Source organism: Hyla sarda, chromosome 2 (genome assembly GCF_029499605.1).
Source record: "Hyla sarda isolate aHylSar1 chromosome 2, aHylSar1.hap1, whole genome shotgun sequence".
NCBI classification, from domain to species: Eukaryota; Metazoa; Chordata; class Amphibia; order Anura; family Hylidae; genus Hyla; species Hyla sarda.
The window spans coordinates 137,535,708-137,552,329 of NC_079190.1; the positions used below are offsets into that span (position 1 = coordinate 137,535,708).

General features: G+C 38.3%; 1 protein-coding gene across 1 annotated transcript in view; it reads right to left on the reverse strand.

Moving 5' to 3' along the window:
- The window catches only part of LOC130355410 (protocadherin-9-like), a 1,658,654-nt gene that overhangs the window by 1,245,240 nt on the left and 396,792 nt on the right, over nt 1-16,622 (reverse strand). The gene's annotated exons all lie outside the window — the stretch shown is intronic.

Consider the following 16,622-nt stretch of genomic DNA (forward strand, 5'->3'; position numbering starts at 1 on the left):
AAGTGTTGGGTAACAGAAAAGTTGTTTTATGTTTTTTCCATCCATGGTGGTAGTTGATCAAGTATATAAAGACTATGAAACTATTCTGGAATTTGAGGTATTTATTGTTGAAGCCCAATAATTTAGAGACCCCCCCCCCCCCCACACTAGCTAATAATGCTGGTGGAAGTGTCAGCACAGAAGCCTTAATTTTTTTCAAATGTGTGAGAGAGAAATTGGAAAGATTTTGTCCATAACAACCAATCACAGCTCAGCTTTTATTTTATCAGAGGTTGTTAATATAGTAAAGCTGATCTGTGATTGGTTATTTTGGGCAAAATCTTACCAGTGTTTCTCCGGCTCTTCCATAGAGATGCATGGAGGGGACAAGTAGGCTGCTGCTTCGTGCAGGGGTCAACTCGTTCCGCTATCGGGGAAAGCCGGGTCCCAGCGGTTGGACCCCTTGCTCCGCAATCTAAAACATATCCCCTATCCTTTGGATAGGAAATTAGTTTATCTACACATTACTTATCCTTTAATGGTACATAGAGAGCCCCTCATCTTTTTTTTCATGACTTTCCATTCAATGTCAGTATTGTGGATATTATGCTAGGTATGAAACATCAGTCCAGCTCTAAGTGGAAGCTATTTTTCTCCACAAACCCAAAAAGGGCTATCCAGAGACTAAAAGTTATCACCTATTCCGAGGATTAATAAGAACCAGCAAACTGGTGGGGGTCTGACTGCTAGGACCCTCCCTGATGAGGAGTGTGGAGGTCCTTTGTGAATGCAGAGGCAGGGTGCATGATCAGCCACTGCTAATTTCACAATCCATGTTATTTATTTATTTTTTGCTCTGCTGCTTCATTCACTTAGAGTAATATCTGACTATATTGCTGAACCAGAAAAATCATGTTACCAACATAACAGATGAAAATGTAAATAAATGCCCCTAAGTGATACCACCCTAGATCCCTGTCTTCACACTGTCCTTCCAGTAACATCTTCCGAGCCTTTTAGACTATCTTCATGGTCAAAAAAGGGCATATGATCACTAGATTATAACTTGAGCTTTGCATCATTTAATTTGCCATTGTCACAGTTCCTGCCACTTTTCCTGATCTGATGCACTTGCATTCATCTCTACGATTGGGGTTAAGAGAATACAAGATGGAGAACAACCAATGCTCTGCCTCCTATTGCAGAAAGATAGACATGAGCACCTTGATACATGAGCACCTACGTATTATTAAAACATCAGTGCAGGCCTGCATGTAAAAGACAACTCTTTGTAACACCTAAGCTATCAAACAAAAAGCAAATCGACCACACATCTCAATCCTTAAAATACCATTCACTTTATATGAAGATTACATAGGGAAAATACACTGGCCAAATAAATAAATATCCTAAATAATTAAAAATTATATTTAAAAAATAACAATTAAATAACAATAATAAATAAATAAACATAAACAAACATATATATATATATATATATATATATATATATATATATATATATATATATATATATATATATATATTTATTTATATAATATATGATGAACCATGACCAACTTCGAACTAAACTAGAGGTCATGACTGATGGACTGAGTGTAGTATACTAATGGCTATGTTCAGGCCAGTTCCAAATATATCTTTTTAAATTTTGGGGGATTTCAAAGCATAGGACAATATGCTTTTAAATGCTATGACAGAGTATAAATTGTAGCAACTTTTAGATTGTGTACAGCCCAATGGGTACTGCTTAGTATACATATGTCTCAAAACAGCAAACCATACAAAATGACACTTAGGGTCAATCAAAGAACAATATCACAGCCCCTCTAGGACCCTAGTATCAGACAAAGCTAAAACTTATACATTTATTGATACACATTAAAATGAATTATATTATGAAGAAAGTCATGACCACTAAATTGTGACAAAATATGAAAAAATGAAAAAAAAATTTAAAAAGAAGAAAAAATTCACAACACCTGAAAAGAAACTACTGGACTACTGTTGTAAATGGTGAGTCCAAAAATACTAAAAATACCAATATGTCAGCCCCCAGGATCGACAGGCTGACATACAGAATTTATATATTTTTTACGTCAAATATATTATACTGGGGCAGGTATATAGATGACGTCTTTATCCTGTGGAGTGACACAGAGACGTAATTTAAATAATTTGTCCTCTCGCTGAACACCAATCCAATTGGACTGCGGTTTACATCAGAGAGCAGTTATGAAAGTTTTGCATTTCTAGATGTGCTCATTAAAAAAGACGGTAGAGGTGGTTTGATCACGAGCATTTACCGTAAACCGACGGCTACTAACAGCCTGCTTAGGTGGGACAGCCACCATCCTGTCCCACTTAAGCGAGGCATACCAAAGGGACAATACTTGCGCTTGAGACGCAACTGCTCAGACACTCAGGATTTTATTAGACAAGCAGGTGATCTCAGGAACAGATTCTTGGAGAGGGGGTACCCGGACCGGGTACTTCGAGGGCATATAAATTTGCTCTCAAGAGTAATAGAGTTGATCTACTTACACCCAAGACTCGCTCCATACAACATCAAGACAAAGAGATCAGAATGATAGGTACATATGATGAGAGATCTGATTGTGTTAAGGCCATACTGGGCAACTACTGGGGTATCTTAAGGTCAGATCCGCATCTTAAGGAAATATTGTCAGAACGCCCGTCAGTCACATTCCGGAAAGGGAGATCATTGCGAGATCGACTGGTACATAGTCATTACCAGTCAGCTTCTCCTCCGGAATCATGGCTGAACTGAAAACCTAAAGGTACCTTCAAATGTGGTGGCAATTGTATGGCATGTCCCTATATTGACAAGTCGAAGATCTTTAGGAGTGACTAGTGTTGCTCGCGAATATTCGCAATTCGAATATTATTCGCGAATATCGCATATTCGCGAATTCGCGAATTTCGCGAATATAGCGCTATATATTCGTAATTACGAATATTCGTTTTTTTTTTTTTTTTTTTTTTTCACAGTACACATCACAGTGATCACCCCTCTCTGCTTCCAGCTTGTGTGGTGTAAAGAAGGCTGTAATACTACTGTGTGAGACTGCCATGCAAAAATTCGCATATGCGAAAATTAGCATATGCTAATTTTCGCATATACGAATTTTCGCAAATGTAAATTTTGTATATGCTAATTTTCACATGGTAATTTTCGCATACGCGAATGTTCGCATATGAGAAAATAAAACGGAAATATAACGAATATGCGAATATTCGCGAATATATGGCGAATATTCGTCCATATATTCGCGAATATTCGCGAATTCGAATATGGCCTATGCCGCTCAACACTAGGAGTGACACAACTGGTTTGGAATATGAAATCAAGGATTTTGCAAACTGCAAAACATCTAATGTAGTGTATCTATGCAAGTGTCCCTGTCCCCTTGGTTATGTGGGAAAAACCACACGAGAACGAAGATGTAGGATAGGTGAACATCTAGGGGACATACGAAATAGTCGAGATACGAGCATAGCTAGACACATTTGGGAGGCACATAATGGAGACTCTACGGTCTTGAAGTTTCAGGTGATAGAAGTTTTTCAGACTAACGATAGAAGAGGGGACATAGATAATAGAATTTTGAGAAAAGAAACAGAATGGATTTACAGGTTAAAAACTGTCAATCCATATGGATTAAATGAATGTCTCAATTTCTACGTATTTATTGAACAGTCTTGATGAGTCCTGAAGGATGATTAGCGAAAGGGGAAATGTGGAAGAAATAATAAATTGACATTTTCCCACTGTGGGTTTCATCCCATAGCATCAAAATTTGTCTATCTATTTATATTATCAAATAAGGTTTTTTATTTAACTCATTTAATAGATTGATACTGTAGACTCTGGCTGGCGGTTGGGTGGTGGAGTGGACCATGGGCCGAGAATTTTCTTGGTGGCTATCCCTATTTTTTCAATAAGATTACTAAGAGGGCCCTCACTTAGTAAGAGCAGGTAACGTCACCGTGGTTGAGGCCACCCTGTTAAGGAGGTGGGTCCCTCAAAAGGCAGGGACATAGCTGTGGGAATAGCATGCTAGTGGGCACTTCTGTGTCCTGTCTTTTATATTCTCTTATCTTTGCAAGTAGGATACTGGAATTATTGGTCTCTCACTACTGAATCTACATCAAATTGGGAGATGATTAGAGGAGACGGTTTTTACTTTATCTATATGCCTACTTTAGTGAATTACATAGGGGTAATAGTGGAGTCAGATAATAATCCAGGACTCAGACAATTGTCCAACTTCATCCAGTAAACTTAACATCTGAGAACAATAGAGTTTAGTGAATGTCAGGGATATCCTTACAACATCTTTTTTTTAAATCTCCTGGCATAACGAAAGTAACCTTAATTTATTGGTTGCCTTTATATATATATATATATATATATATATATATATATATATATATATATATCGGCCCTGGTCCACTCTGCCACCTACCTGCTAAGCCTGATGAGGCATTGAGCTGCACTGATACAGAAAGGTCATTTAGCATGTGTACCTGGGGAATTTTAGTCAAATTGAGGTTAATGAGGAGTTAACACCACTTACCTGTTTTGTTTCTATATACTGTTTTTAATATCAGAAATTTGGCACTATTTTGTATTACGTGGGTTGCAGTGCCGGGATATATCTAGTCCTGGACTGTCACCCACATGTTGATTGTTTCTATCAGGTGACCTATGATAGGTTATCCCAGGACATTGCTTCCGTGATGGTAGTAAACATCACTAGAGCCGTGACGAGATCACTTGGCCTTGCTTACATCACGTGGCTTTGTTTACATCAGGTGACCTGTTATGGGTCACTCAGAACACTCCTATGACGGAGGCATTACATGTCACGTGGGCATAACACAACTATACATGGTGTCCCTCATGTGTGTAATCACTGCTTCTGTATATCAAATAATGATATAAATCGCACACAGATGGAATGCCATATGATAACACCTACGATTGCAACAGGTTTTTCTGGAAAATTTATCCCTAACACTGTTATCGATTTGTGCGGTGAACCGGAAATGTTCACGGCAATACCGGAAGTGTTTGGGAGCGTCTGCCGCGAGGTATAAAAACAGGCCCGCGGCCATATCCAGACTGCAGGCGTGTGGATGAACATACCTACCGGGGCACACGCCTGACGTATTCTTGATGCATAAGAAGACAAGGTATTTGATTATTGCTCCCTTTCTCCTTCAGGAAACTATCGCATTTTCATTAACTATATGTCCCCTGGATGCAGATTGCGTATGCTTCTGTTGTTTTTCTGTGCAGGCTTATCGGTGTTATCTATATTCAGGCCTCTTCTTGGGACATCAGTCCGTATCAATAGGATTTAACCCTAAAGTTCCTTGAGAAACCCCGACAATGGGGGGAAACACGTCGGAACGGGAAAAAATTGTAATGTCCTTTTTAATTTATTCACTTATTATTGCACAATAGGTAGTATGGTTTAAGGTACACACCTGAATAGCTTCAAGGGTGAGTCCATAGCTATCATTCATCTACATTGTTAGAATTGGAGAGCTGGATTAATCTCTGTAGCTACAAATAGATAGCTTGAACCCTATTACGGGAGATAAAATATATATATTCTGTATGTCAGCCTGTCGATCCTGGGGGCTTACATATTGGTATTTTTGGTATTTTTGGACTCACCATTTATAACAGTAGTCCAGTAGTCAGGATTGACTCTGGACCAATACAGTAATTTCTTTTCAGGTGTTGTTAATTTTTTCTTCTTTTTCATTTTTTCATATTTTGTCACAATTTAGTGGTCACGACTTTCTTCTTAGCATACACATGCCAACTTTTTTGCCTGTATGCCAACATAATGAATACCCTGACTACTTTTAAATGTGAAAGAGGCGTAAAAGATTTCTACACTACTACTCTTGTATCCAAAGTCAATGTATGAAATACTATTTAAGTAAAAATGTAATGTTTACTTAAACCAGGACAAGTCATTCAAAATGGCAATGAAGGAGAAAAGGTGCAGAAAAAGCACTGATCCTGACATTTATGAAGCACTGATCCTGACATTTATGAACAGGGTTCTCTCTATGACATACACAGATCACTCACAATATTAAATAATTACATATTTGTTAATGCAAAAACATTTAGACTGTAAACTTATTATGACTGATTTTGACTGATTTTCATTAGTGATGGCTAGACAATTGGATCAGAGCACCATGAAAAAGTGTTTCTGGTATGCAGCAGTTAGTTCCTACCATAAGTGGTCCAAGGAAGCACAAGCAATGACCTAATGGTGTTATGGAGTTATGTGCACCAATGCTCATTGAGGCATGTCGGGAATGAAGGCTAGTCAAAAAGGGTTCCAAATTTTAATTCAATTTAGCATCCTTAAGATGTGCTGGAAAAAAAAGAAGTCTCATCCATGAAGTTCCAACCTGTTCTATAACTGTGTCTAAAACCATAGGGCACTTTCAGAGTCTTGTGCTGTACATGTGTGGATGTGTAAAAACTGTTTTGGTGTTATGTCGAGAACAAACACAATACAAAACAGATGGATTCAATGTTGCGGCTAATTGATGTATGTGACAAACTAATTTCCATACCCTAAGTTGTACTTCAGATAGTACACATGACTTCTCTAGTCTAACAAAACAGTATTTGTAAGATGCTATGCTGTCAATGCCATGCATTGGGTAAGTCATTTTGTCAAATTGCCTCTCATATAGTGCATTCTTTGGACTGGGAAGTAGTAATAGATATTTCAGCCAATTTGAGTAAAGTGACTTGCCATTTGTTTTATTACTTAATGGAAAAAAGGGTATATTTTGAAAAAGTTGAATTTTGGAGGAATGAACAATCAATTCCTATTTGCCAGTAAATAAGGAAACACCAGCATAATGCTATACATTTTACATGTTGTAATGGGTTATCAACTGATTTCAACCTTATGACCTCAATAAAAGTGGCTTTTTTGCACATTAAAAGCAGCATATGTCCACCAACGAGTTCTTTTTTAGACATCTGACAAAATCCATCATAAAAAGAATAGCTGCCAGACTTCAAATGCTACAAAGCAGCAGGAATCAAAGAAACAGCTGGAATATGTACCAGATGTACAATGTGTATATCTCTCTATTTCTATCTAGCTATCTATTTATCTATCATGGGCATTAATATAGCCACAGTAGCTATGGGGCCCACAGTCCAGGGGGGAGGGGGGGGGCAACTCAGGTGCAAAACCTTGTTCAATTTTTTGTGGAAAATAACAAGCTGTATCAAAATGGTGTACAATGTGGGCTCTATCTGTCTTTCTATCTATCTTTGTGCAGTATATATTTATTGATTTATTTATCCATCTATCTTTGTATCTATTTATCTATCTATTGTGCAACAAGGCATAAAATAAAATAACAATACTAATAATAGTACACATTAAACTGTTAGCTACTATGAACATAGAAACTACTTAATTACCCAGAGTCTTTTAAATTTTCTCTTCGGTATAAAATATTGTAAAATCTAAATTATTCAGTACAAAAATTAACTGCGTATATGTCATATGCCAAAATATCATTGTCTATTATCTTTACTATACCATTCTCTGTGTCATACGCATGGTTTAAAGTTAACCTTAAGTTAGTATACCCTTAGTGGACATTTACTAGTGTCAAATGCGTGGGGGAGGGGGGGGGAGAGATTGGATCCATGCAGTGATTTATTCACCTGCTATAAATAATTCCACACCAGGTGCTCCTACTGTATTAATGCATTATGCCCTTACCATATATCCCTAAATGCCTATAGTAAACATTATATTGTTAAAATTGTATCTATTTAGAATTTGAACAGAATCCAAACGTCAAAAATGTAGTACAATATTAGTAGCATGTAGAGATACTTGTCCCTAATTTCAGGTGTTACATTCAGTCCCATGGCATCAGATGTATAAAATAAACCCCTACCAATGTAGCCTTTACAACCATTTCTGAAATAAATGGTCGTTCCAGTACTGCAACAAGTAAGTTCATGAAATTTCTTCCCTCCTAGATTTCTCTCATCTAACGCAAGCCTTAGATAAAGAGGATTAAAGCACTCCACCACTGAAAACTGGAGCAGTGGAAATGTGTTTTGTGGAGTTATCAATCATGCTTGTCTATCTGTTAATTTGATGGTCCAGTCTGGGTTTGACAAATGCCAATAAGCAAGATATATCGTTTGGTGACAGAGAGGTAATGACATGGGACAGTTTTTCAATGGTTGGTCTAGATTTCGTAGTTCCAAAGAAGGACTTAAAAATCCTGTAGAAAGAATTTCCAAGAGTCAACGCTGTTATACTTGAAAAAGTTGGGGGTAGGGTGAGGACATGCTAATAGTGACTATGAATTTAGAATAAGATGCCGTAATGTGTCCCAATACTTTTGAGATATAGCATATAGACACTGTAGATTTTGAGACACAGGAGAAACAAAATATGTAGAGAAATACACATTTATAGATTAAAAGTAAAAAATGACAGAATAGAACCATACTAGTTTTTATTTAAATATATTCATCATAAATATCTATCATAAATAGAACATTCAATTTTATTGGATATGGAAAGCTTTGAACATTGATACATATATTGCCTGGGCATCTCTAACAGTATAAATGTAAGCTTAGGCACCAAATACCCTAAAGCTTTGCTCCAGGCTAAGTAACCCTGTAAGAGAGGTGAATTGTTGGCTTTGTTGAATTTTAACATTGAAAAGTGAATTTGATGTCTAAATAATGCATGCTATGTGACAAGCAAAGATTGAAGGCAAAAAAAAATAGCTTTTTTTCAGCTGCTTGGTGTAGTGGAAGCTCTGTATGGCGCTATACACAAGTTCTATTTAGTATCTTACTGATAATAGTGTGCCCTACAGTCACATTTTTATTAACATAGGCACTCTGCTAAAATTATTAAACCCTTAAAGAGGTACTCCGCCCCTAGACTCCGCCCCTAGATAAGATGTCAGATCGCCGGGGTCCCGCTGCACCCCACTATCATTACTATCATTACTGCGCAGAGCGAGATCGCTCTGCACGTAATGACGGGCAATACAGGGGCCGGAGCATCGCCCCTCGTGACGTCACGGCCCGCCCCCATCAATACAAGTCTATGGGAGGGGGCGTGGCGGTCGTCACGCCCCTTGCCATAGACTTGCATTAAGGGGACGGGCTGTGATGTCATGAGGGGCGGAGCCATGACGTCACGCTGCTCCGGCCCCTGTATCGCCCATCATTACGCACAGAGCGAACTCGCTCTGTGCAGTAATGATGGCGGGGTGCCGCAGCGGCGATCCCCGGGCTCCCCAGCAGCAGGACTGCGGCGATCTAACATCTTATCCCCTATCCTTTGGATAGGGGATAAGATGCCAGGGGCGGAGTACCCCTTTAAGGACAATGGACATAAATGTACATCCTTATGCACTGGTACTTAGCGCACCTGGATGTACATTTATGTCCTGCACATGACGCAAGCACTGGAGCGGTGCAAGCACTTGCATCATGCACAGCATGTTCCGGCTGCTATCAACAGCCAGGGACCCACCGGTATGGTGTACATCAGCAAACACGCTGATGTCTGCCATTAACCCTTCAGATACCGTGCTCAATACAGATCACGGCATCTGCGACAGTGCAGCGCTTTCAGTAGTTGATCTGATGGCCCACAGCATGGCCTTCCAGCAGACCAGAGAAGAAGATTGCCGATAATACTGATTAGTGCAATGCCTATGCATAGCACTGAACAGTATTAGCAATCTAATTATAGCTATAAATAGTCCCCTATGGGGATATAAAAAGCGTAAAATGAATGTGAAAAAAGCTTTCAAAAATGTGGAAAAGCCTCTCCCCCAATATAAATTTACATCGCCCTTTTTCCTCATTTCCCAACTAAAAAAGCATAATTTTTTTAAATAAATTAGTAAACATATTTGGTATCTCCGCGTGTTTAAATGTCCGATCTATTAAAATATAATGTTAATGATCCCGTGCGGGGGACAACGTAAATGTAAAAAAAAGTCAGAAATTTCTGCATTTTGGCCACATCCCCTCTAGAAAAATGAAATAAAACGTGATCAAAACGTCTCATATACATAAAAGTGGAACCGATAAAATCTACAGATTATGGCACAAAAAAATGAGCCCTCATACAACCTTGTATAGTCAGAGGGGTCAGAATAGGGCGATTTAAAACATACTAATTTTGTTTAAAAAGTTATATATTTTTTAAATAGTAAAATAATAGAAAAGTGTGGAACCATGGGTATCATTTTAATTGTATTGACCCACGAAATAAAGAAAACATGTCATTTTTAGTGTACAGTTAACTGCGTAAAATAAAAACCCTCCCAAAATTAGCAAAATTGCATTTTTCTTATCAATTTCCCCACAAAATAGTATTTTGATGTGTGTGAAAATACCCATCATGAGGCTTTGAGGGGTTAAGGAAATGTAATTTTGCCAGATACTGAAATTTCATTTTTACTAATGTTTCTAATTTTTGATAGTAATTTTCAAATATTTTATATTTTTGGGGGGACAGCCATGTTACTTTACAGCAGCCACATGGACACAGCAAACAACATACCGGAGGGGAGTATTCTATGGGAGAGCTTTCTAGACATTCTCCGTGACCTGTGCAGAGGTTATTGTGAAGAAGGGGAGAAAATTAAGCAATGACTGAGAAGAAGTCACTAGCCACCATCTTGTACTGCTCTGCATCTGGCCGTCCAAGGATTGTCTTCTTCTCTGCATCTAGCCCCCAGACTGTCCCCTGACGAGAAGGGGGGCGTGAAACGCGTTGGGACATGCATACATCAGTCCAACATGGGACTTTTTCTGGACATTCTTTGTAGAGAATGGTCCATTTGCTTTGATAAGTATATTTCCTTATAAAAGTATTGAATTCAGTCACCATCTTCTTGGAGCCATTTTTTTTTTTAATTCAGCCAGTGATTTGACAACTTAACTAATGTTGTAGCATGTCTATGTGTGTCAATATCACCATCTGACACTATAGTTAATATCACTTTCATATGCTTTACATTGCTATTTTATAATATATCCAGTATTGCATAATAGCGTTGCTATCTTGCTTTACTGTGTCATGTGCATAGATTCTGGTGGTCCATATGCAGCAATGTTCTAAGTATCATCGTTTGACACATCCTTTATTACACCTCAAGCTGTCATCATTATATTTGGTACCACTGGATAATTATTACTTGTTCGCACTGCTGGATAATTATTATTTGTCCAGGCTATTATTTTTTCCAAATATTTTTACATTGGAGAACTTTACATACTACATATACTGACTAGTGTGATCTCTTGGTTATATTTATAAACCAACTAGTGGCTTCATACATGTTATAGGGTTATCTTTTGATATACCCACTTATTGTAACCTGACTTAACCTTGGTGATAATAGTGGCCCTATCATCTCTTTCTACAGGGTCACCCACCAATTAATCCATCAATTGGTATATTAGAAGGGTTCTCTCTCCCCATCCTCGAAGCTATTCAGGGTACCCCAGTGAGATGGAGAGTCCCCTTCCTCTATACTTCTTATTATAGGGTATATAGGATCAGGATAGGTTTAAGTTCCGAAATGGGGTCACCCTTATCAGGGCGTAAACTCTGCCTAGGGGTAGGTCTTAGTGAGAGGGCATTATAGGGAGATGCCAGGCTAGCGGCCTATTGCTACCTTTTGGTAAGGTAACATATCCCCTTAGCTCCTTTCCCCCTCTCTAACCTTGACCTTAGACAGGTGACTGTATCAAAATTTGTTATATTTGGTATTATATCTTTACTATTATTTGGACCGGTTGAATAGATATATTAGATTTTTCTTTGTCCTTGTTTTTGAACCTTAATCGGGGGTAGGCATTGTGACTACAGGGACAAATTACTTTACTACAATTTGTGATTGATGGTTTGGGACCTACTTTTTTTGGTTCCCTTTTAGCTTGGTTTATATTAAAAGTTAAGTCTTAGTGTTTTTTCGGTGATTCTATTTTGTTTGACACGCTAAAATAAATTCTCAGTACGGTGATTTCTTGCCTCTGGAAATTGAAAGATGGGATCTGATTGGTTGCTATAGGCAACTCAGCAGCTTTTTCTTGGGACAGATTTTGATAAATTTCCCCATTGTGTTTTATGTAAATACAGATATTTTATTTGTCACATAGGCCTATAGGATTGCAGGTAGATCCACCAAGCTGTCATATTTCAATGAGTTAAGTACAAAAGACTGAGCACCAATAATGCAGCTCTGCTGTGCCTAAAAATGAATACTTAGCTTACTTTTAAGTAATCCCTGTTCTATTTAAGAAAAGATGTGTTTAGGCTTTATGATTGCAAGACACCAATATGGACCCACAGCAGCTGAAGTCACAAAGCATTTATCCAAATGGCTTCATTCCTTTGCATACAAATGGGCTATATGCAAATACATAAGATTACTCTCCAAGATCCCTGCCCTTGCTGATGAATACATAATTGATTTCAAATGAATTCTTCTCACATGAATATCCTGGGTCTTATAAGGTCTAAGATTAAAATAAAACAACCATTTTCTTGCTGATTGTTGCAACTAGTCAATGACATCACTGACCTATTCATCTCTTGAATTAACATTATATGATGACTCCAGAAACCTCTGGGAGAATAAGAATGGAGATTGTACTATTGTGCACTATTCTGAGCACGATTATTCAAGATGTCACGTATTGTTTCCTAAGCATGTTAATAACCTGGTAATATTAGAACCGTATAACTATAATAATCGCTGTCATTATTAGAAGTATTCTTCTTAAAACATTCAGATCGTAGCCTGCACTTGATATTTGCCACTGCACATAGAGTAACGTAGATGAGGAGCAGAAAGTAAAAAATGTTTCTCCTATAACAATCCTGTGGCTCAGATTGGCAATCCACAGCATATGATTATTGTCAGTGCCCTGGTGTATGTATCATTGGTGCCTGCCTTATCTGCTGATTTTGTTGAATTATACTCAGATGAGTGCATCTTATGGGGCAAATGTGCTTTGGGGCCCTCTTGGAAACCAGGTCCCCGATGTGACTGCTACCTCTGCACCACCTATGGCTACACCCCTGTTGGTGACCATGTATGGATTTATTGTACTGCAGGTTGATGTACATATGTTCACATTGGTACATAATAGAAACAGACGAAGACCTTAAAGAAACAGCAGAAAATAAACCACTAATGTCCTACAGAAAAACAAAAATTATAGGCGAAACAATCAAACAATCTAAGAAAAAACAAATAGAAAAAGAAAAAAAAGAAAAAAACAGATTGTTTAACGGATCAAACACCAGTAGGGAACTTCCAATTCAAAAACTGCAATTTTTGCAGATATAGTTTAGGTTTAAGAACATTTACGATAGGCCCAATAACTCATACTGTTCAAGAGCTGATCACATGTAGATCCAAAAATATAGTATATGTCCTCGTTTGCCCGTGCGGCTTTTATTATATTGGGAAGACGATCAGACAATTATGTGCACCAAAAAAGGAGCCCCCAGATTCATCTCCCATATAATGGAAGCCCACGGAGGAAGCCACGAGTCCCTAAAGTTTGCCGGTTTAGAAAAAGTTACTGCCAAACCAGTAATTAAGTCAGACAAAAACCTTCTGAGAAGAGAGACACACTGGATTATAGCTACCAAGGCAACAGGAGTCCTCAAACTTAATGATAAAGTAGTCTCAGTATGCTTCTGAAAGGTTCTAGGTAACCGGTTTTCAGGTCTGAACAACGAGCTAGATCGCTGTAGGAGCAAGCTAGAAATAGCAACCTCCTTCTTTTTTAACGTCACAAGGTGTTAGATATGGTGATTGGTTCAGGTGACTACCCACCTGTATAAAAGATGACACATTCCGGTTTAGAGATAGGCCCGTCGAAGCACTAATCAGTGCGAAACATCGGTGTCGCCTCTCTGTGATACCCCCCCCCCTGTTACCATCTGTTGTCCTCCTCTACTAAGGTTGTGAGTATGTGCAATAAATATTGCTGAACTGGAAGAACCGGTGAGTGCTGACTTTTCATTTTTCTTTCAAGTGTACTGAGGTTACGTCTTTTATGTGTCAGAGCATCACTCAATCCACAACCGCAGCAGTGATTTAGTGTCCGTCTGCTCAGAGGTGCAGAAGTAAGCAGTGACGAGAGTCTTGATTATACTTGTGATGTACATATGTGTTTGGGATCTGTATACATTGAGTGCATGTGTCTATAGCACAGTGCCTCCTGACTGGTTGCAATGCAGGTTGATGTGAATATATATTGAGTATCTTTTGGGTGCTTTAGGATCTTTAGGTGCCCTGCACAGTACTCTGAGTGGTTAATTGAGTTATTGGGATCTGATGTTGATTTTGGTGAACAACAAATACAGGCAGCTACCAATTTCTATCAAGGCATAGGGTTTAGATAAGCCGGGTTTGCTAAGGGCACAATCTGGTTTCCACTGGCAACTGCCATATTTACCTTCGATTACTGACTATTGTGTCTGAGACAGATCCCAATTTCGGTGGAAATTATGAACAAGTATCCTGAATAATTGAATTTATGTTTGTATGTACAAAGTGTTAATAATGGTTACATCTTAGCTTTTTTTCTCTTGAGAATTCATATTGTCTTCAACAGATTGTGACACAATAAAGTTGCAGGCTATGTAGCAATATATAGGGACTGTATTAGGTCACCAACATGTGCAAGGAGAAGGCTATAGACTTAAAACATAATGGCAAGCTTAAATTTCCTATGCATCCTACCAGTATAAACACTTTCATACCTTCTCTTTATATACTTCCCCTTTTATCAGAAATAAACTACACTAATGAGGTTTACTGCTTAACTCCCTCCTCATTGTTTTTATTCTCATCTCTATTTAATAACATTACCAATAAAAGTTCATTTACCTATTGTTCCCATATATATAGCCTATTTATGTAGTTTTATAGGGCTCTTCTGCGCTGCAAGAGGGGGTTTTATGCTATCATTTAATGAACATTTACATCAGGTTCACTTTATGAGCTGGTATTGTACAGCACCTATCCAACTTCCTGGCTGTTTTTTTAGCATCTTGCTTAGTATGCAACAAAATGTTGTTTCATTTATGCTTTTGTTATAGAGTAAGGTTGAATGTTATATATAAGGTGAAAGTCTGATCATTTTCTATACAAGTTGTTTGCAAAATATACAAAATGTTTAAAATGGTACTCGGTGCTAAGATATCTTATCCCCTATCTGAAGCATAGGGGATAAGATGTCTGATCCTGGAGGTCCTGCCGCTGGGGACCCCCGTGATCTTGCACGCAGCACCCCGGTGACTGATTGTAACGGGGTGCTGCGTGCACATGGGGGTCCCCAGTGGCAGGACCCCCGCGATCAGGCATCTTATCCCCTATCCTTTTGATAGGGGATAAGATGTCTTAGCGCCGGAGTACCACTTTAAGTAAAGGTTAGGGTTATGGACTATTTTCTGTCTGTGCACACATGATTTCTTGTAGAAATTTCTATTACTCTTCTAAACTTATAAAAGAAGTTGTATATATTCAATTTTTATACTACATGAACAGCTGGCTTAAAGGGGTACTCCACTGGAAAAAAAAATGTAAATCAACTGGTGCCAGAAAGTTAAACAGATTTGTAAATTACTTCTATTAAAATATCTTAATGCTTCCGGTAATAATAAGCTGCTGTTATGATCCACAGGAAGTTTTTCTTTTTTAATTTCCTTTCTACCTGACCACAGTGCTCTCTGTTGACATATCAGGAACTGTCAGGAACTGTCCAGAGCATGATATGTTTTCTATGGGGATTTGCTCCTACTATGGACAGTTCCTAAAATGGGCAGAGGTGTCTGTAGAGAGCACTGTGGTCAGGCAGAAAAGAAATGTAAAAAGAAAATAACTTTCTGTGGAACTTCCAGCTGATAAGTCCTGGAAGGATTAAGATTTTTTAATAGAAGTAATTTACAAATCTGTATAGAAATAATATTGCCCGGACCTTCCAAGGTAGTGTCATCAATTGGATATAGAATATGGATAACTGGGTCGTACTCCAATGATAATTCAAAATAATTATTTATTTAAAATGTAATACAGTGCATTACTCCTCACAGGGCCCATGTGAGAAGAACACATATAGTAAATGTACAAATTCAGACAATCTTAAAATATAAAAATAAGCAAATATTTAAAATATAGCACTGGCATATGAAATAGCTCTATATCGACATAATGATCTTATATTCTCGCAGTATTAGACTGATGTGATATATTTCTTAAGTGTCCTTTTATATAACAGTAATAGATCAAGTTTGATGCTGTGTTACCGGTCCTGTGATAGAATAGATGGTTTGGCTCTGACAGCTCTCGCTGAGGCAATTAGAGTTGTTCCTGTGCCTAGGTACTGCAGTCGTCGGTCTCGGATGGTGCTGTTGCTTTAGCTCGCAGGGTCCAGATGTTTCGCGGTGGTGGTCGTCACAGGCTGGTGGCGCTGGCAGGTGCTGATGGTGTATTTGCCGGGAGACCGA